Source organism: Pleurodeles waltl, chromosome 2_1 (genome assembly GCF_031143425.1).
Source record: "Pleurodeles waltl isolate 20211129_DDA chromosome 2_1, aPleWal1.hap1.20221129, whole genome shotgun sequence".
NCBI classification, from domain to species: Eukaryota; Metazoa; Chordata; class Amphibia; order Caudata; family Salamandridae; genus Pleurodeles; species Pleurodeles waltl.
In genome coordinates, this window is record NC_090438.1 from 637,866,560 (window position 1) to 637,888,941 (window position 22,382).

A 22,382-nucleotide genomic window follows, 5' to 3' on the forward strand; every position below is an offset into this window, starting at 1 on the left:
CCAAGCACCTATAAAGTTGACAGCAAGCTGGGTGCCTCTGTTTCTCTCCAGGCATTAGCATCTAGGTGTTAGACGTGTTCGCCTCCAGATAACTCCCTGCCAGGGTAAGCCTCCAACAAAAGAAGGGCTGGTGGCCCTAAAGTTAGACCTTTCTGTTGGGCCCAGCTGAAGTGAAGATAACAAGGACCTCCTCGCCCCGTGCAGGGAGCTGCTCCGTACGGCTAGCAGACCCATGTGGGCGCTGCTCAATATTTCAATGGGCCAGGCGGGGTCCCGCTCATTTCCTGCACTGATAGTCTGCGAGAGCAAGGTTCTCTCAGTTCAGGTCCGCAGTTTTAAAACTACGGACAAATGTCAGACAAACACAGTCCTTAATGCAACCATTTACGGGCTATGAACATTGGTCCGAAATGAAGGACAGTCCATATAAGTAATGCAGTGGTGGTCACCCTAGTTTCTGGGTTATTTAATTCCTAACTTTTTCCAAAGGTTCAGGTGGCAATGTTCCATGTACAGGCTTGGCACAGCTGGGAATTAACTTGTTATTTGCAGAAAATAGCAGAAAAGCAGAGACTCCGATAGGGAGTGTTTCCATAGCTCCGAAGATTTTCCTTTAAATACATAGATACATCCACATATGATTTTAATGCTGTTTGTATGCCTCCTTTCAGAAACCTGTTCGACCTCTCAACACAACCACTACAGAAAGGACTGGACAGAGCCACTTTCATAAGTTTATCCCCATTAACCGCCCAAAAACTAACCATGTTGTCAGAAAAATGTGGGTACCATTGTCTGAAGCAATGATACTTCAGGCTGTATTACAGTAATAGTACACTGTCCCTGTTTGCACCACGGTGCACCTTAACTAGGTGTGCCAGACGTAGTTAGGCACAGTGCACCATACTGCAGACGATGCGCTGCTCCCATGGCAGCCACGACCTTGCCCTGCCCCTGGGGGCAGCACATTAGTGAAAGATGGACCAGATGATTGCAGAAAACGATCTGCCTTTCATTGTGCAGGTGGCACCTGGCCTGCACTTTCATGAAAGAGAGCGATCCCCCTAAAGGAGAGCACAGTGACGGACTACACCTGCCTGAAGGGGGATGTCTGAGACCCCTTTTTTCCCTCCTTTCAGAGGACACCTTCAAGGGGGACAACTGACTGTGCACTACATTTCTTTGGTCAAAGGAACCAGATGAAGTAGATTCCCAGAAACTTTCCAAAGCTTATCCAACAACACACACTTGCTGCATCCATTCACAAAACCTTCTAACTGATCATCCATATGTGGCCAGCGATAATCATTTCTAAACATTTGCTGAATATCTGACCTTTCAGAATGCCGACAAAAGTGCAATTTGAACAAGTTTGTGTTTCACTTCCTCAGGTGATCTGAAAATATCCTGTCTAGCAATTCTATTATCTTCAGTTGACAGTTCATTAACAATTTATTCAAAATCTCACACCTCTTTGTTAAAACTATCCAGAGGCCACCCCCATGTACACTGTAAACAATGACTTACTATAAAACATTCTCTTTGGCATATGCTTCCTATTAATCCTCATTTGAAATAATGTCAATGGACCTCTGTGCAGCTGCTACAAACCAATCCTCATAAGTCATATGACTGTCAGTTTCAGTTGAAGCAACTGGACTCCATGACAAGTAATCAGCCTGCACATTACACCTCCAGACACAAATGTAATAACTAAACTGAACTGCAGTATCTTAGCAATAAGACAAACTAATATGTTTGAAGCTTTACCCCTCCCTTTACCGCTCATTATAAATATGAATGGTTTGTGGCTACGGTATAAATCAAATTTCCATTCCCAGAGGCAGGTTTTAAACTATTCCGTAGCCCATGAATATGCCAGTGCTTTGTGTTCCATAGGTCTGTAATTCAGCTCACCCCAATGTGTTCACGTGACATAAAAGCTTCATGTGTTCTCAGTTATCATTCCACTGACTCAGAAGAGCTGCACCACTTCCAGCTGTGTTTGCCTCTCCAGTCACAACACATTTGCCTCAAAGCAGAACAGTTTAAGTGACAGCACATTACAAATCATATCTTTACATGTGAAAGCTTGAATTTACTCCTTTTTCCAAATATATGTCACCACTTCCTTCTACAGACCCAAAAGTGTCTCAACAATTAGAGAATACCTACACAAAATCCAGCATGGGAATCGCTGAGTCTTAAGAATGATTTTAGGGAGTCTTTATCTTTAGGGCATGGTGCTCTCTTTAAGGTACCCAGTAGTTTGCTTTGGGATTGAGGCCATCTGTCAAGATTGTATGATCCGTTAGTCCACTGTGTTAGTAAAAAAAAAAAAAAAAACATTTTTGTTTCCTGACAGTCACACCCGGTCGCTCAAGGTATCCAATACCTTGAACGGCCTTCATTATGTTCAAGGACGTTCACCAAATATAAAAATGCCATCCTCAACACAGCCAATACTTTCAATCAATACATCCATAAGCTTTTGACAAACTAGTGGAAGGTGCTAATCCAAAAAGTATCCTAAATATTTCTCCACACTGAAAGGTCTGACAAATGTAAACTCTTGTAAATCTAGTGACAGACTAACTTGATGGCACACTGATTTAAGGTCAATAAATACATCCATAAATAAAAAGCATTTGCTAAGACTGCCACCATTTCCTGAGTTTTAGGTTGTTTCAGCTATGATATTTTTTATTTAGAATGTATGTCAGCACACAAAAAGTTTGACAGATTTTTTTTTGTGCAAATAACAATTGCTGAAACCCAATCAGATGAGTTGATTGAAACAATAATCCCCTCTTTACATAGTCCATCTAATATATCTTTTAAATCCTTGCGTACACTCGGAGGTACAGGTCTGACCTTGAGAGTGACTGGAATCTCTCTTTTTCATTGTACAGAGCTCAACACTCTTAACACAGCTCCCCTCGGAACCAAGTACATCAGGATATTTTGAGATGATGTGTTCAACCCTGGAACTTTTCATATTGAGTGTGGATGTTGACATTTCACTTTGGATAACTGGACACAAACTTTGACTTTCAACACAATATCCAGTTCAGCTTAATCCAACCACCATTTTTTTCTCCCATGCTCAGCCACATAGAAAGTATGGATACTTTTTACATGGCTCAGCATGGAAGAACCACAGCATGATATGGAACTTCATGTGTGTCCTGCGTGAAGAAGTGTTTTTCCTCTGAAAGTTCATTTTCAGATTGGGACTTAGAAACTTTCGAACTTCCCTACCTCCAGGCTTGAGTGGAGCCAAACTACTTGGTGCTTCCAATCCATGCTCCATCACTGTTCACCTCAAATTATTCTTAGGTACCAGCCTACCGAGACCACTGACAACCATTTACACTTTGTGGTGCTATTGTTACTTACATTTTATAAAACTGATACCTTGGTTTCCTCGTATTGGATTTCTATCATTTTGTTGTCATTTTGCTTATTACATTTTTATAAATTGAAGTTTGATTTTTATTGTGTTGTCTTGTCAATTTTTAGACATTTTCTGTATGTTAAGCCTGTCTGCTCTCTACCATAGCTACCACGGGTTGAGCTTAGGTTAAAGTATTGAAACCCTTGACTGGATCTGGCAGGACAGTGTCTTTATTACTTGTGTTGCACACCAATCAACCCCAACTAAAAAAACACTTTCCCACAATTAGTCTGGAGGAAAGGTACGAACACAGGCTCTGATTTAGGTTACAGTCTAATACTTTGGCTAGATGAATACAGCAAGAGTCACATGAGGATAGTTTTGAGGTCCTTTAGAAAAAAGATCAGAGACAGTTCAAGACACAGCTCTGATCTAAGTACAGCCTAAATCCTGGATGTTCTTCCAGAAAAAGACTGTAATAATACTGTTAGCTACTTGAAATTAACAAAAAGTTCCAGGACATCTTTTCTTCATATCGTTATGTGATACAAGACTTTGAAGTCCTGGCTAAAAATTATTTGTAGATTTACAGCTATGATTTTCAAACAGTTTTCACTTTGAAGTAGTCACTAAAATTAACTTGAGTATGTTTGGAGTTCAACACAGTATATAGATGATTTCCATGCATATCTATTTTCCTCCAATCATACTGCTGATGATTATAGCCATGACAAAGAATCCACAACAGTGTGCCTCAAAGAACTGTTAATGAGTATTTATATTTTGTAAGGAAATGCCTCCTTGGCATGGTTACCCCCTGACTTTTTGCCTTTGCTGATGCTATGTTTTGAATTGAAAGTGTGCTGAGGCCTGCTAACCAGGCCCCAGCACCAGTGTTCTTTCCCTAAACCTGTACTTTTGATTCCACAATTGGCACACCCTGGCATCCAGGTAAGTCCCTTGTAACTGGTACCCCTGGTACCAAGGGCCCTGATGCCAGGGAAGGTCTCTAAGGGCTGCAGCATATCTTATGCCACCCTGGGGACCCCTCACTCAGCACAGACACACTGCTTACCAGCTTGTGTGTGCTGGTGAGAACAAAACGAGTAAGTCGACATGGCACTCCTCTCAGGGTGCCATGCCAACCTCACACTGCCTATGCAGTATAGATAAGTCACCCCTCTAGTAGGCCTTACAGCCCTAAGGCAGGGTGCACTATACCATAGGTGAGGGCACCAGTACATGAGTACTGTGCCCCCACAGTGTCTAAGCAAAACCTTAGACATTGTAAGTGCAGGGTAGCCATAAGAGTATATGGTCTGGGAGTCTGTCAAACACGGACTCCACAGCACCATAATGGCTACACTGAAAACTGGGAAGTTTGGTATCAAACTTCTCAGCACAATAAATGCACACTGATGCCAGTGTACATTTTATTGTGAAATACACCCCAGAGGGCACCTTAGAGGTGCCCCCTGAAACCTTAACCGACTATCTGTGTAGGCTGACTAGTTCCAGCAGCCTGCCACAACCGAGACATGTTGCTGGCCCCATGGGGAGAGTGCCTTTGTCACTCTGAGGCCAGTAACAAAGCCTGCACTGGGTGGAGATGCTAACACCTCCCCCAGGCAGGAGCTGTCACACCTGGTGGTGAGCCTCAAAGGCTCACCCCTTTGTGCCAGCACCGCAGGACACTCTAGCTAGTGGAGTTGCCCGCCCCCTCCGGCCACGGCCCCCACTTTTGGCGGCAAGGCCAGAGGAAATAATGAGAATAACAAGGAGGAGTCACTGGCCAGTCAGGACAGCCCCTAAGGTGTCCTGAGCTGAAGTGACTAACTTTTAGAAATCCTCCATCTTGCAGATGGAGGATTCCCCAATAGGATTAGGGATGTGACCCCCTCCCCTTGGGAGGAGGCACAAAGAGGGTGTACCCACCCTCAGGGCTAGTAGCCATTGTAGCTAGTAGCCACAGACCTAAACACGCCCTTAAATTTAGTATTTAAGGGCTTCCCTGAACCTAAGAATTTAGATTCCTGAAACTACAAGAAGAAGAAGACTGCCGAGCTGAAAAACCCCTGCAGAGGAAGACCAGAAGACACCAACTGCTTTGGCCCCAGTCCTACCGGCCTGTCTCCTGCCTTCCAAAGAACCCTGCTCCAGCGACGCTTTCCAAGGGACCAGCGACCTCTGAATCCTCTGAGGACTGCCCGACTTCGAGAAAGACAAGAAACTCCCGAGGACAGCGGCACTGCTCCAAAAGAACTGCAACTTTGTTTCAAGGAGCAGACTTAAAGACCCCTGCAACTCCCCGCAAGAAGCGTGAGACTTGCAACACTGCCCCCGGCGACCCCGACTCGACTGGTGGAGAACCAACACCTCAGGGAGGACCCTCCGGCGACTCCGAGACCGTGAGTAACCAAAGTTGTCCCCCCTGAGCCCCCACAGCGACGCCTGCAGAGGGAATCCCGAAGCTCCCCTTGACCGCGACTGCCTGAACTCCATTTCCCGACGGCTGGAAAAGACCCTGCACCCGCAGCCCCCAGCACCTAAAGGAACGGAACTCCCGTGCAGGTGTGACCCCCAGGAGGCCCTCTCCCTTGCCCAGGTGGTGGCTACCCCGAGGAGCCCCCCCCCTTGCCTGCCTGCAACGCTGAAGAGATCCCTTGATCTCTCATTGATTTACATTGAGAACCCGACGCTTGTTTCTACACTGCACCCGGCCGCCCCAGTGCCGCTGAGGGTGTACTTTTTGTGTGAACCTGTGTCCCCCCCGGTGCCCTACAAAACCCCCCTGGTCTGCCCTCCGAAGACGCGGGTACTTACCTGCTGGCAGACCGGAACCGGGGCACCCCCTTCTCTCCATTGAAGCCTATGCGTTTTGGGCACCTCTTTGACCTCTGCACCTGACCGGCCCTGAGCTGCTGGTGTGGTAACTTTGGGGTTGCTCTGAACCCCCAACGGTGGGCTACCTTGGACCAAAAACTGAAACCTGTAAGTGACTTACTTACCTGTGAAAACTAACAAAAACTTACCTCCCCCAGGAACTGTGAAAATTGCACTGTGTCCACTTTTAAAACAGCTTATTGTGTCTTATGTAAAAAGTATTCATGCTAGTGTAATGATTTAAAGTTCCTGAAGTACTTACCTGCAATACCTTTCAAATGAGATATTACATGTAGAATTTGAACCTGTGGTTCTTAAAATAAACTAAGAAAATATATTTTTCTATAACAAAACCTATTGGCTGGATTTGTCTCTGAGTGTGTGTTCCTCATTTATTGCCTGTGTGTATGTACAACAAATGCTTAACACTACTCCTTTGATAAGCCTACTGCTCGACCACACTACCACAAAATAGAGCATTAGTATTATCTCTTTTTTGCCACTATCTTACCTCTAAGGGGAACCCTTGGACTCTGTGCATACTATTCCTTACTTTGAAATAGTGCATACAGAGCCAACTTCCTACATTGGTGGATCAGCGGTGGGGTACAAGACTTTGCATTTGCTGGACTACTCAGCCAATACCTGATCACACGACAAATTCCAAAAATTGTCATTAGAAATTGTTTTTGCAATTTGAACTATTTTTCTAAATTCTTAAAAGACCTGCTAGGGCCTTGTGTTAGATCCTGTTTAGCATTTCTTTTAGAGTTTAAAAGTTTGGTAAAAGTTTGAATTAGATTCTAGAACTAGTTTTTAGATTCTTAAAAAGTATTCCAACTTTTAGAAGCATAATGTCTAGTGCAGAGATGAATGTGGTGGAACTCGACACCACACCTTACCTCCATCTTAAGATGAGGGAGCTAAGGTCACTCTGTAAAATAAAGAAAATAGTAATGGGCCCCAGACCTTCCAAACTACAGCTCCAGGAGCTGTTGGCAGAGTTTGAAAAGGCCAACCCCTCTGAGGATGGCAACTCAGAGGATGATGATAGTGACTTGGAGGGTGATTCCCCCCTACCAGTCCTATCTAGGGAAGACAGGGCCTCAAGCCCTGACTCCACAAATCATAGTCAGAGATGCTAGTTCCCTCACAAGAGGGACCAACCTCTCTGAAATCACTGAGGATAACTCCAGTGAAGAGGACATCCAGTTAGCCAGGATGGCCAAAAGATTGGCTTTGGAAAGACAGATCCTAGCCATAGAAAGGGAAAGACAAGAGATGGGCCTAGGACCCATCAATGGTGGCAGCAACATAAATAGGGTCAGAGATTCTCCTGACATGTTGAAAATCCCTAAAGGGATTGTGACTAAATATGAAGATGGTGATGACATCACCAAATGGTTCACAGCTTTTGAGAGGGCTTGTGTAACCAGAAAAGTGAACAAATCTCACTGGGGTGCTCTCCTTTGGGAAATGTTCACAGGAAAGTGTAGGGATAGACTCCTCACACACTCTGGAAAAGATGCAGAATCTTATGACCTCATGAAGGGTACCCTGATTGAGGGCTTTGGATTCTCCACTGAGGAGTATAGGATTAGATTCAGGGGGGCTCAAAAATCCTCGAGCCAGACCTGGGTTGACTTTGTAGACTACTCAGTAAAAACACTAGATGGTTGGATTCAAGGCAGTGGTGTAAGTAATTATGATGGGCTGTACAATTTATTTGTGAAAGAACACCTATTAAGTAATTGTTTCAATGATAAACTGCATCAGCATCTGGTAGACCTAGGACCAATTTCTCCCCAAGAATTGGGAAAGAAGGCGGACCATTGGGTCAAGACTAGGGTGTCCAAAACTTCCACAGGGGGTGACCAAAAGAAAGGGGTCACAAAACCTCCCCAGGGGAAAGGTGGTGAGACAGCCAAAAACAAAAATAGTAAAGAGTCTTCTACAGGCCCCCAAAAACCTGCACAGGAGGGTGGGCCCAGAGCCTCTTCACAAAACAATTCTGGGTACAAGGGTAAAAACTTTGATCCCAAAAAGGCCTGGTGTCGTAGCTGTAGTCAGCCTGGACACCAAACTGGAGACAAGGCCTGTCCCAAGAAAGATACCACTTCTAACTCCACTCCAGCTAAAACTGGAATGGCCAGTCTCCAAGTGGGATCAACAGTGTGCCCAGAGCAAATCAGGTGTCACACTGAAGCTACATTAGTCTCTGAGGGTGGGGTGGATTTAGCCACACTGGCTGCCTGGCCCCCTAACATGCAAAAATACAGGCAGCAGCTCTTAATTAATGGGACAAGTGTAGAGGGCCTGAGGGATACAGGTGCCAGTGTCACTATGGTGACAGAGAAACTGGTTTCCCCTGGCCAATACCTGGCTGGACAAACTTATCCAGTCACCAACGCTGACAATCAGACTAAAGTACATCCCATGGCTATGGTAACTTTAGAGTGGGGAGGGGTCAATGGCCTGAAACAGGTGGTGGTCTCCTCAAATATCCCAGTAGACTGTTTGCTTGGAAATGACCTGGAGTCCTCAACATGGGCTGAGGTAGAACTGAAAACCCATGCAGCCATGCTGGGTATCCCTGAACTGGTGTGTGTCAAAACAAGGGCACAGTGCAAGGCACAGGGTGAAAAAGTAGAGCTGGAGTCTGGAAGAAAGGCCCAGCCTACCAAGAGAAAAGGAAAGTCAGCTGGGAAACCAGCTGCAACACAACAAGAAAAAGAGAGCCTCTCTTCCCAGGAAGAAGTTCTGCCCTCTGAGGGAACTGAGCCTATGGAGCTGGAACCTTATCAGGTTGAGCTCTTGGGCCCAGGGGGACCCTCAAGGGAAGAGTTGTGTAAGGGACAAGAAACCTGTCCCTCTCTTGAAGGCCTTAGGCAGGAAGCTGCTGAAGAGTCCAAAGGCAAGAAAAATGCAACACATAGGGTCTATTGGGAAGATGGACTCCTGTACACTGAGGCAAGAGATCCCAAACCTGGTGCCACTAGGAGAGTGGTAGTGCCTCAGGGGTTCAGAGAGTTTATTCTGACCTTAGCCCATGATATTCCCCTTGCTGGGCATTTGGGACAAACCAAGACGTGGGAGAGGTTAGTCAACCACTTCTACTGGCCCAACATGTCCCAGAAGGTTAAGGAGTTTTGCACCTCCTGTCCCACCTGTCAAGCCAGTGGTAAGACAGGTGGACATCCAAAGGCCCCCCTCATTCCACTTCCAGTGGTGGGGGTCCCCTTTGAAAGAGTGGGTGTGGACATAGTGGGTCCACTGGAACCTCCCACAGCCTCAGGAAATATGTACATCCTAGTAGTAGTGGATCATGCTACTAGGTATCCTGAAGCTATTCCCCTTAGGTCGACTACTGCCCCTGCAGTAGCCAAGGCCCTCATTGGTATCTTTACCAGAGTGGGCTTCCCTAAGGAGGTGGTGTCTGACAGAGGTACCAACTTCATGTCAGCATACCTAAAACACATGTGGAATGAATGTGGAGTGACTTATAAATTCACTACACCATATCATCCACAAACTAATGGCCTTGCTGAGAGATTCAACAAGACATTAAAGGGCATGATCATGGGGCTCCCAGAAAAACTCAAAAGGAGATGGGATGTCCTCCTGCCATGTCTGCTTTTCGCTTACAGAGAGGTGCCTCAGAAGGGAGTAGGGTTCTCACCCTTTGAACTTCTGTTTGGCCACCCTGTAAGGGGACCACTAGCTCTTGTGAAAGAAGGCTGGGAGAGACCTCTTCATCAGCCTAAACAAGACATAGTGGACTATGTACTTGGCCTTCGCTCAAGGAAGGCAGAGTACATGGAAAAGGCAAGCAAAAACCTTGAGGCCAGCCAACAGCTCCAGAAGTGTTGGTATGACCAAAAGGCTGCACTGGTTGAATTTCAACCAGGGCAGAAAGTATGGGTTTTGGAGCCTGTGGCTCCCAGGGCACTTCAGGACAAATGGAGTGGCCCTTACCCAATCCTGGAAAAGAAGAGTCAGGTCACCTACCTGGTGGACCTAGGCACAAGCAGGAGCCCCAAGAGGGTGATCCATGTAAACCGCCTAAAACTCTTCCATGACAGGGCTGATGTGAATCTGTTGATGGTAACAGATGAGGACCAGGAAGCTGAGAGTGAGCCTCTCCCTGATCTCCTCTCATCAGACCCTAAAGATGGCTCAGTGGATGGAGTGATCTATTCAGACACCCTCTCTGGCCAACAGCAAGCTGACTGTAGGAGGGTCCTACAACAGTTTGCTGAGCTCTTTTCCCTAACCCCTGGTCAGACACACCTGTGTACCCATGATGTGGGTACCACAATCTCATCTTCCTTGGAAAAGCGTCGCACTACAAATCCCTCCTTGACTCAGCCAAAAATAGACCCAAAAAACTATTCGACCTCATCAAGAACCCTAACAGCTCTCCCCCAACCTCCAAATTGGAAGATTCCACAAAGAAAGCAGCGGAATTCGCTATATTCTTTGACGAAAAGGTAAAATCACTTGTAGATCAGGTCATTCATCCTACCCCCACAGAGGAGTGCAAATCCTTAACCATTTGGCAAAACTTTGACCCCATCTCTGACGATGCTCTCCTTAAATGCATCCTCGATACAAAGCCCTCTAACCATTCTCTTGACCCCATCCCTAGTGCCATTGCCATTGACTTCTATACTAATTCTCTTTCCTACTGGACCACTCTGGTCAACCTCTCCCTCAGTCAAGGCTCCCTTCCTGTGTCCTTCAAAACTGGGCAGGTCACCCCTCTGCTAAAAAAACCCACTGCTGATGCGAACGACCTCAACAACTACCGTCCCATCACTAACCTACCCTTTCTTGCGAAAATCACAGAAAAATGTGTAGCGAAACAACTCTCTCGCCATATCAAGGAAAATGATCTTCTTGACAATTTCCAGTCTGGCTTCATTCAAAACCGCAGCACTGAAACAGCCCTGCTGCTAGTGATTGATGACGCGCTGCGGATACTCGATTCATGGGAGTCTTGTCTTCTAATTCTTCTTGACCTTTCTGCAGCCTTTGACACTGTCAATCACAACACTCTCCTTAACACTCTTCAACAGCGAATGGGCATGGAGGGCACTGTGCTCAAATGGTTTGCCTCCTTCCTCTCTGATAGATCCCAAATGATCAAAATAGCGAACAGTCTTTCAGCTCCTGTAGCAGTCAGTCAAGGTGTTCCTCAAGGCTCCATACTTGCACCCACACTGTTCAATCTCTATTTAGAACCGTTGGGAAATCTGCTGAGTAAATCCGGGATCCACTATCATCTATATGCGGATGACACTCAGATTTACCTTAAGGTGGCCTCCAATCACGATCTCTCCTTCCTTAGCTCTACCCTCGACTCCATTCAAAACTGGATGGTAACTCATCAACTGATCCTGAATCCCTCCAAAACAGAATTCCTCCTCCTTTCCTCCTCCCTTTCTCATCCCCCAGTGCAAACATGGATGGATCAGATCAATCTAATGAACAATAAGCCCATCATTGTCGAGAGCGCAAAATCCCTTGGTGTCATTCTCGACAAAAAACGTAATCTACTCTCCCACATTAACTCCATTGCAAAGTCTGCTCGACACCAACTGCGCCTTCTTAGGGGGATTCGTCGCTTCTTCCCGGAGTACGACCTTAAAACCCTGGTCCAAGCGCTGGTTCTCTCCAGATTGGACTACTGCAACTCTCTTCTTACTGGCCTTCCCAAATCCCACCTTTCCCCCCTGAAGTCTATTCTCCATTCAGCAGCTCGTTTCATATATGGGGCCAAAAGAAGCGACCACATCACACCCATTTTATCCACCCTCCGTTGGCTTCCCATAGAGGCAAGATCTATCTACAAAACTGCATGTATCACCCACAAAGCCTTGCACTCCTCCTCCCCTCGCTACCTGGTGAATAAACTGAAACTCTCTGGGGGCTCCAGACCATCACGTAATGCAGAAAAGTTATTGCTTGAACCTCCCATTTTCAAGAAGGAAAGATTGATGGCCCAATCCTTTTCAGGCAACGCGGTGAGAATCTGGAACTCACTTCCGCCTCAGCTTCGGACCACCACCTCTTCCCAGGCCTTCAAAACTGACCTCAAAGCTCTCCTCCTTCAAAGACACTTCCAAAGTTAATTCAAGCCCTCTGTTTTCAGAAGGAAGTCCTTCCATTATAGGATATTCTGTTCTCCATGCCTATAGAAGTGCCTTCCCAGGGTGTTTTTGTGTTTTGAGTGTCTGCCATTTAGTGCAGTATTTTACCTCTACCTGTATCTTGTACTCGTTTGTAACATGCACACGGCACCTTTCCTTTTCAACGTATCATTTGCTACCTCTTATATCTTGTTTGCTTTTGATACATGCACAACGGCCACCACTGCCTCATGTAACGTAACTATTGTTTTAGTGCTTTGAGTGTCTACCATTGATTGCAACTTTTTTTACCTCTATTCGTACTTTATTTACTCTTGTAACCTGCACACGTCACTTTTTCCTCTCATAACGTATCGTTTGCTACCTCGTTTATTTTTTGCTCTTGATACGTGCACAATTATCACGATTGCCTCTTGTAATGTAACGCTTGTTTTTGTAACAGGCTCACTTGTAATTTTTCTCCTCTTGTATCTTTACTTTGCCTATTGTGAAACGCTCTGACACCTTCGGGTAAATACCGCGCTATATAAAAACGCAGTAAATAAATAAATGTGGACACAGGAGACAGCATGCCTGTCAAAAACTAAATCTTCAGACAGTCTGATCAAGTTAAGGAAAGCATCAAGGTTGAAGTCCACAAGATGCTGGAATTGGGAGTAATTGAGTACTCTGACAGCCCCTGGGCTAGTCCAGTGGTCTTAGTCCCCAAACCTCACACCAAAGAAGGAAAGAGAGAGATGAGGTTTTGTGTGGACTACAGAGGACTTAACTCTGTCACCAAGACAGATGCCCATTCCATTACTAGAGCTGACGAGCTGATTGACAAATTAGGTGCTGCCAAATTCTTAAGTACCTTTGACTTAACAGCAGGGTACTGGCAAATCAAAATGGCACCTGGAGCAAAAGAGAAAACAGCATTCTCCACACCTGATGGGCATTATCAGTTTACTGTTATGCCCTTTGGTTTAAAGAATGCCCCTGCCACCTTCCAAAGGTTGGTGAATCAAGTCCGTGCTGGGTTGGAGTCCTTTAGTGCAGCTTATCTTGATGATATTGCTGTCTTTAGCTCCAACTGGCAGGATCACCTGGTCCACCTGAAGAAGGTTTTGAAGGCTCTGCAATCTGCAGGCCTCTCTATCAAGGCATCCAAATGCCAGATAGGGCAGGGAACTGTGGTTTACTTGGGACACCTTGTAGGTGGAGGCCAAGTTCAGCCACTCCAGCCTAAGATCCAGACTATTCTGGACTGGGCAGCTCCAAAAACCCAGACCCAAGTCAGGGCATTCCTTGGCTTGACTGGGTACTATAGGAGGTTTGTGAAGGGATATGGATCCATTGTGACAGCCCTCACAGAACTCACATCCAAGAAAATGCCCAAGAAAGTAAACTGGACTGTAGAATGCCAACAGGCCTTTGACACCCTGAAACAAGCTATGTGCACAGCACCAGTTCTAAAAGCTCCAGATTACTCCAAGCAGTTCATTGTGCAAACAGATGGCTCTGAACATGGGATAGGGGCAGTTTTGTCCCAAACAAATGATGATGGCCTTGACCAGCCTGTTGCTTTCATTAGCAGGAGGTTACTCCCCAGGGAGCAGCGTTGGAGTGCCATTGAGAGGGAGGCCTTTGCTGTGGTTTGGTCCCTGAAGAAGCTGAGACCATACCTCTTTGGTACTCACTTCCTAGTTCAGACTGACCACAGACCTCTCAGATGGCTGATGCAAATGAAAGGTGAAAATCCAAAACTGTTGAGGTGGTCCATCTCCCTACAGGGAATGGACTTTATAGTGGAACACAGACCTGGGACTGCCCATGCCAATGCAGATGGCCTTTCCAGGTTCTTCCACTTAGAAAATGAAGACTCTCTTGGGAAAGGTTAGTCTCATCCTCTTTCGTTTGGGGGGGGGGGTTGTGTAAGGAAATGCCTCCTTGGCATGGTTACCCCCTGACTTTTTGCCTTTGCTGATGCTATGTTTTGAATTGAAAGTGTGCTGAGGCCTGCTAACCAGGCCCCAGCACCAGTGTTCTTTCCCTAAACCTGTACTTTTGATTCCACAATTGGCACACCCTGGCATCCAGGTAAGTCCCTTGTAACTGGTACCCCTGGTACCAAGGGCCCTGATGCCAGGGAAGGTCTCTAAGGGCTGCAGCATATCTTATGCCACCCTGGGGACCCCTCACTCAGCACAGACACACTGCTTACCAGCTTGTGTGTGCTGGTGAGAACAAAACGAGTAAGTCGACATGGCACTCCCCTCAGGGTGCCATGCCAACCTCACACTGCCTATGCAGTATAGATAAGTCATCCCTCTAGTAGGTCTTACAGCCCTAAGGCAGGGTGCACTATACCATAGGTGAGGGCACCAGTACATGAGTACTGTGCCCCCACAGTGTCTAAGCAAAACCTTAGACATTGTAAGTGCAGGGTAGCCATAAGAGTATATGGTCTGGGAGTCTGTCAAACACGGACTCCACAGCACCATAATGGCTACACTGAAAACTGGGAAGTTTGGTATCAAACTTCTCAGCACAATAAATGCACACTGATGCCAGTGTACATTTTATTGTGAAATACACCCCAGAGGGCACCTTAGAGGTGCCCCCTGAAACCTTAACCGACTATCTGTGTAGGCTGACTAGTTCCAGCAGCCTGCCACAACCGAGACATGTTGCTGGCCCCATGGGGAGAGTGCCTTTGTCACTCTGAGGCCAGTAACAAAGCCTGCACTGGGTGGAGATGCTAACACCTCCCCCAGGCAGGAGCTGTCACACCTGGCGGTGAGCCTCAAAGGCTCACCCCTTTGTGCCAGCACCGCAGGACACTCCAGCTAGTGGAGTTGCCCGCCCCCTCCGGCCACGGCCCCCACTTTTGGTGGCAAGGCCGGAGGAAATAATGAGAATAACAAGTAGGAGTCACTGGCCAGTCAGGACAGCCCCTAAGGTGTCCTGAGCTGAAGTGACTCTAACTTTTAGAAATCCTCCATCTTGCAGATGGAGGATTCCCCAATAGGATTAGGGATGTGACCCCCTCCCCTTGGGAGGAGGCACAAAGAGGGTGTACCCACCCTCAGGGCTAGTAGCCATTGGCTACTAACCCCCCAGACCTAAACACGCCCTTAAATTTAGTATTTAAGGGCTTCCCTGAACCTAAGAATTTAGATTCCTGAAACTACAAGAAGAAGAAGACTGCCGAGCTGAAAAACCCCTGCAGAGGAAGACCAGAAGACACCAACTGCTTTGGCCCCAGTCCTACCGGCCTGTCTCCTGCCTTCCAAAGAACCCTGCTCCAGCGACGCTTTCCAAGGGACCAGCGACCTCTGAATCCTCTGAGGACTGCCCGACTTCGAGAAAGACAAGAAACTCCCGAGGACAGCGGCACTGCTCCAAAAGAACTGCAACTTTGTTTCAAGGAGCAGACTTAAAGACCCCTGCAACTCCCCGCAAGAAGCGTGAGACTTGCAACACTGCACCCGGCGACCCCGACTCGACTGGTGGAGAACCAACACCTCAGGGAGGACCCTCCGGCGACTCCGAGACCGTGAGTAACCAAAGTTGTCCCCCCTGAGCCCCCACAGCGACGCCTGCAGAGGGAATCCCGAGGCTCCTCTTGACCGCGACTGCCTGAACTCCATTTCCCGACGGCTGGAAAAGACCCTGCACCCGCAGCCCCCAGCACCTAAAGGAACGGAACTCCTGTGCAGGAGTGACTCCCAGGAGGCCCTCTCCCTTGCCCAGGTGGTGGCTACCCCGAGGAGCCCCCCCTTGCCTGCCTGCAACGCTGAAGAGATCCCTTGATCTCTCATTGATTTACATTGCGAACCCGACGCTTGTTTCTACACTGCACCCGGCCGCCCCAGTGCCGCTGAGGGTGTACTTTTTGTGTGAACCTGTGTCCCCCCGGTGCCCTACAAAACCCCCCTGGTCTGCCCTCCGAAGACGCGGGTACTTACCTGCTGGCAGACCGGAACCGGGGCACCCCCTTCTCTCCATTGAAGCCTATGCGTTTTGGGCACCTCTTTGACCTCTGCACCTGACCGGCCCTGAGCTGCTGGTGTGGTAACTTTGGGGTTGCTCTGAACCCCCAACGGTGGGCTACCTTGGACCAAAAACTGAAACCTGTAAGTGACTTACTTACCTGTGAAAACTAACAAAAACTTACCTCCCCCAGGAACTGTGAAAATTGCACTGTGTCCACTTTTAAAACAGCTTATTGTGTCTTATGTAAAAAGTATTCATGCTAGTGTAATGATTTAAAGTTCCTGAAGTACTTACCTGCAATACCTTTCAAATGAGATATTACATGTAGAATTTGAACCTGTGGTTCTTAAAATAAACTAAGAAAAGATATTTTTCTATAACAAAACCTATTGGCTGGATTTGTCTCTGAGTGTGTGTTCCTCATTTATTGCCTGTGTGTATGTATAACAAATGCTTAACACTACTCCTTTGATAAGCCTACTGCTCGACCACACTACCACAAAATAGAGCATTAGTATTATCTCTTTTTTGCCACTATCTTACCTCTAAGGGGAACCCTTGGACTCTGTGCATACTATTCCTTACTTTAAAATAGTGCATACAGAGCCAACTTCCTACATATTTCCTTTTAAGTTTTCATCATAAGGACTTTATTGTTTACTGCGGAGGAACTCCATCACGTGTAATCTCATCTTATAGAGGTGTTTTTCCTTCCCATGCTCATCCTAGAAAAGCCCTTAAATATTACGTTTTCAGGGGTAGCTTAAACTTTCTTTCGGGGCGAAACAACCAACAAAAGGCTTTAGAATACCAATAAACCTACAATATGTTATGTTTTCATTGTATTTTGTATGCTCCGCCCCACAGAAGGCCCATACTCAAACCATTGACTAGAGTACTCAGCTACACCTGCAGGAGCAAATGTCTGTAGATCTTGTTTGTTAGAATTTTGTGTCTGCAGTTCACCTTTTGTGCACATATGTTTAGCTTAGGTATTGAAAAAAGGTTCATGAATGAGGCCTTCGATGTTTGATTGCTTTCAAGGTCAGTCATACTATTCAGAACAAGTAGCATGTCTGTATGAGGAGACAAGTTGGAGAGCTCCATACTGAATATCTTTTAATGAAGCAAGACTGTGTCCAGGTGGGTGAATTGCAAAAACACAAAAACAAAAAAACAGGTCACAATATTCCCAATCGAGCTGGATACCTGGAGATACGTCTAGATAAATATTCTGCAGAAAGAAGTACCCATTAGAAATAGTTTCCCTAACACATCTCTTTTATGAATTCTATAACACTGTCGCATAAGCTCTCCAATAGACTCTTCCTACTGTCTATCTAAAAGATTCCCGGTGCACCTATAAGAATCATCTAATAATTATTAGATTATCCACTATTTCTATTCGTGTGGCTTGAAGATGATTTGTATGGTTACCGTTTGAGATTTTAAGAGCTACTTCTGCCAGAACAGCTCCAAGATCGAAATCCTCAGAGTGGGAACCCTCTTTGAGAACATAATCGCCACCTCAACAGTTAAAAATCTTGGGATACAGTTTGAAAAAAGTCTATGATTTTCCTGGCAAATCCCTGAGATACTGCAGAACAAAAAATGTTACCCAGAGTTTCTAAGGAGGATGATACCTTCTCTTCAAGTAAAACCCCAAATCACATTAACAAGGACTTTGGAGTTATTGAGACTCAACCACTAGATCGTCCTTTATATGGGGGCCCCTTAAAAAAGAGAATGTAAAACTACAGAGACTGGATAATCAAGCAGCCAAGATTTACTGTCATTTTACAAATGTGCTACATTATGCCAGCCTTTAAAGAACTGCACATACTCCCAATGGCACAGAGGACAACAAGGTCAAGTTACTTTGCAACACTTTCAAAGCATTGGAGAGCCGAGGTTAGAAATACTTCTAAACGCGAGATCTGGCCTACTCGGCCAATCATTACTTGAGATCCAGCGGGAAAACGGTATCGGGCAAAAGAGATTCCCTTATAGAGGCAGACACACAAGAGAGCGCGGAGCACTACTTTTCTACAACAGTAGCTCTATGGAGTTATTCCTGTCAATCAGCGCCTTACAAAGCAATTTAACACATGAATAAACAGAAATAAATATGACCATAACTCTCATATTCTTAACAAGTTGCACCCGTCATCTCTGGAGGTAAGAATTGAGTTTACCATCTATTTAGTGAGTAACTTTGTAAAACTGCAGACCCCATTGTCTATTCTCTTGTATGTGATACTGTTCTGTATAACCTAGTTGATCAGAAAACAAAGTAATACTGATATTAAACACAACACTGGTATTTTGCTGTGTGGCACCCAGAGACTCAAAGTCAAATTGCTTTTAATTATGAGAGAAGGCAAAGGGGGAAATCAAGGCAAAGTCTGTTTCTGAAGGAAAACACAAGATGACCAAATCAAGGGACAAAATCTACTATTCCTTAGAATTAAGACATAATTAAACTTCTCTAGAAATGCACGACCACTGTCATACTGCAAACGACCTCCTTTAACTATAATGTCTGTCTGTGCATGGTTATCTAAATAGATTTAACTTCATGGAGAGTGACCTATTTCTATATATTCACACTAAAAGTGGAATTGAAAACATCTCACTTATTTAAGAGTCAGACAAACTAGCATTACTTCATAAGCCTTCTGCATACTCGTTCTTGTTAAGGACTGGAATGACGTGCATGTTGATTACTTTATTGAAATGTCTTATATGTTTACAGAGTTAAAAGGTGGGTTTACCTATGATCTACCAAGAGAGGCAAATTCAGGTGGGAGAAAAAACGTACCTCTTTTACTTTTGATAGCAGGACGGAGATGTATCCAGGCTCACTATAGGACTCAAGTATATATGGGATGACTGATGCGCTAAAAAGTGAAAAAAAATTAGCAAAACTATATTATGATCATACTGCATTTTTACTCACTGTTTAAACCTCGAGCATTGTCAATAAAAAGAAGGAGAAATTAACACCAGTCCCTTCCAGTACAAAGAAGAACCAGTGACTTGCAGAGAATATCAGAACCGTAAAGACTTGCCAAGGGATGCTGAAATGTTCACATTGTATTTGTCATAATTAAAAATATACCTTAGACAACAGTTTACTTTTGAAAGGTGGCTTTTCAAAATTATGAAATATGCAAATCACCAAACAAATAAAACAACAGTTATATTCTCCAACACCCTGCCCAAGCACATCTTATAAGGCTTTTACAAATGGGCACTATGTTTATTATCCATGAAAATACACTTTAAAATGACTGGTCTCTTAGTGATTAATCTACACCCTTAAGCTGCATTTTAATGTCATATTTTGTCCCTTCAGCATCATTTTTATCTAGGCAACAAAATTTTGCAGGTTAATGTTTAAGTATCACCTGTCTGTGCCTTCGGCAAATGGAAGCACAATGGGGCATCTTCGTGGGGCATCTTTATTGCGAATGACATCCTCTAATACATTAGAGATGCACAGCCTGATCTTGCCCCTATTCGTAACTGTTAACTAAATTTGCGGAGATTTCTAGGTTACTCGTTAACAGTCCCAAGCCCTGCGTTTTCCCCCTCCAGGTAGGTTATTCCATCCTTCACCGGTCCAGATGGACCATCGGATGGAACGAGAAATAGTGATTTTTAAATGCTTGGGATCAATGTGTACCACTCGGCCGCAGATCTCCAAGACCTCAATCTGTGGAGGGTGCTCCCGATGCTGAGGGGGCAGTTTTAGTTTTGGTCAACACTGCCCTTGTCAGTCATAGGCCAGATAGTCATGGTCAAGATAATAGTCTTATCGCGCCTACAGTACTTCTTCATTAATCTTCCTCGGTCCTTCTTTAGGGACTTTGATACGGTACTTGGTGATTTTATCTGGAATACAGGATGCTGACAAGTGGCACTTTATACTCAAACTCCCAGTTTAGGTCGGCGGACTAGGGTTTCAGGATTTTGAACAGTATTATCTTGCAGCACAACTTCAGTGGCCCACTCAGGAGTTAGCAGGTCATTCCCTTCCTGAAACTGGCCTCTCTCTAACAGATTGTGATTCTGGGCGCTTGAACTTTGTGATTCTGAACTCCAAGCACCCATCGTCTGGTACCCATACATTTTTATCCACTGCACCAGATTGTCTACAGAGTTCAAAAGTGAGTCTAAAGTATGCGCCCTCGTGTACCCATGCAGTCCCCCTCAGTAGGTTGCGGACCATCACTGATGGTATTTCTCCAATGCACTTGAAGCTATAGGCAGATTGTGATATCACCACACTCTCTGCTGTATTTACAGCTGGAGAATTGTATTTGTTCAAGGCCCTCGTTGACGACGTTTGATATCCCCCCTGGTCATTTCCTTACCTATGTACATATCAAACAATTGCTGGGCACTGTGTTTCAGGTCCAAGGTTTGGACTCTCCCAACACCACCCCCCTAATCCCTGCTAATGCAGTGCCCCAAGCACTGTATACTATAGGATATAGTAATAGACTGGCCCATTGGTTTCACATAGTCCATCTCCAGCACCGGGACCAGGTCAGGGACTCTCTTCGAATGAAGAAGAAAGAGGACGTGGCTCATCCATTTTATGACTCAGAGTGGCAATGGACACTACACCAACATCACAAGGTCTCCTGTAACTCACAATTTAAATATATTCAGTTCAACATCCTAAATAGAGTGTACTTATCCCACGCTGCATTGCCAGGATATATCTGGGAGCATCTGTCCTCTCTCCCAATGTCATACTCCTGACGCCAACCTTCCCAATGTACTATGGTTGTGTGAGTCGCTTACTGGCTACTAGAACTGGATTATCGATCTGCTCCATCAGGTTACAGGACAGACACTGAATAAATCTTTGGATGTAATGATACTGGGTCTTCTTCCTCGTCTGGACCCGAGTAGAGCCTCAGATAGTTTATGGATATGACCTTACTACTGGCCTAAAGTCACATCAAAATTAATCGGAAAAACCCGACCTCACAGACAGTCCATAACAGGGGTAAGGTTGCACTCCCCTTGTTATCTTTCAAAAGTGTACACCTACACAAGGAAAAAAGAGGGCTGGTTTAAGGAAAGACTCAATTGCACAAAAGTAGGACCCATTAGTAGAGGTTTCTACACATTGTATAAAGATGACATGCGTCCTCCCTAAACTACCCCTCGGATATTTCACCTTTGCACTTGTATCAATGATACTACTATGTTGTGCTAAAATAATTTACATTTGCTGCTTTCATGCCTTGCTCTACTGTTCAGATCACATGTTTTTAAGGAAAAACCACAAAACTAAAATGTTTACACATTATGATCCATCAGCACTGAAGGCAGTGGGAAGGAATGGGGTGGAGCAGGCAGATTCGTAGAGTTTGGGAAGTTGGGCTGGGCACAGCAGAGAATAGTTCAGGATTATATTTAAAAAAGCAGCCATTCTTTATGGTTTGCATTAGCCTCATACCCCATTATACTGTGTTAATCACATTTACACTATGTGGTACTTGTCTGATCATAATGCCAATAAAAAAGACATTTTAAAAAACTGCCTGTGCCTTTGGTTTATTTTATTAGGTGATAGTTTATTACACAGTTGTTATGACCAGATCAGGCTCTTCTGGGGTTATGTTTAGCAAATAAGGTTACAAGGGAACGCCAAGGGTAAGTGGTTTGGATGGGGAGTGAACATTGGGGTAACCATTTACTAGTATGATTGGCTGCAAAAAGTTGACTACACTTGGAATTTCAGGTGAATAGCAGACTACATAAAAGGCAAGAATTGTACAGTGTTGTGGACACGTCTCAAGGTGGGAATAAGCCTGAGGTGGATGTAGGAGGAGGAGGGGGGAGGTGAGGTGAAGGCACATTCGGAGACAATGTGTGATCAAGCAAGGATAAGAGATACCTGGGTTGGTTTGTAGGTCTTTGTGGGCAATACAAAAAGTCAACATGTGGTT

At 45.3% G+C, this 22,382-nt stretch overlaps 1 protein-coding gene across 6 annotated transcripts in view; it reads right to left on the reverse strand.

Annotated features, from left to right (window-relative positions):
* Positions 1 to 22,382, reverse strand: part of COA1 (cytochrome c oxidase assembly factor 1) — a 452,132-nt gene that overhangs the window by 371,478 nt on the left and 58,272 nt on the right. For 3 of the 6 annotated variants that reach the window (XM_069216033.1, XM_069216041.1, XM_069216050.1), the window contains exon 2: positions 19,232 to 19,310. The exons of the other annotated variants lie outside the window; for them this stretch is intronic. The gene's annotated coding sequence lies outside the window, so the exon portion shown is untranslated. The remainder of the gene's footprint in view (positions 1 to 19,231; positions 19,311 to 22,382) is intronic. 6 annotated transcript variants of the gene reach the window in all.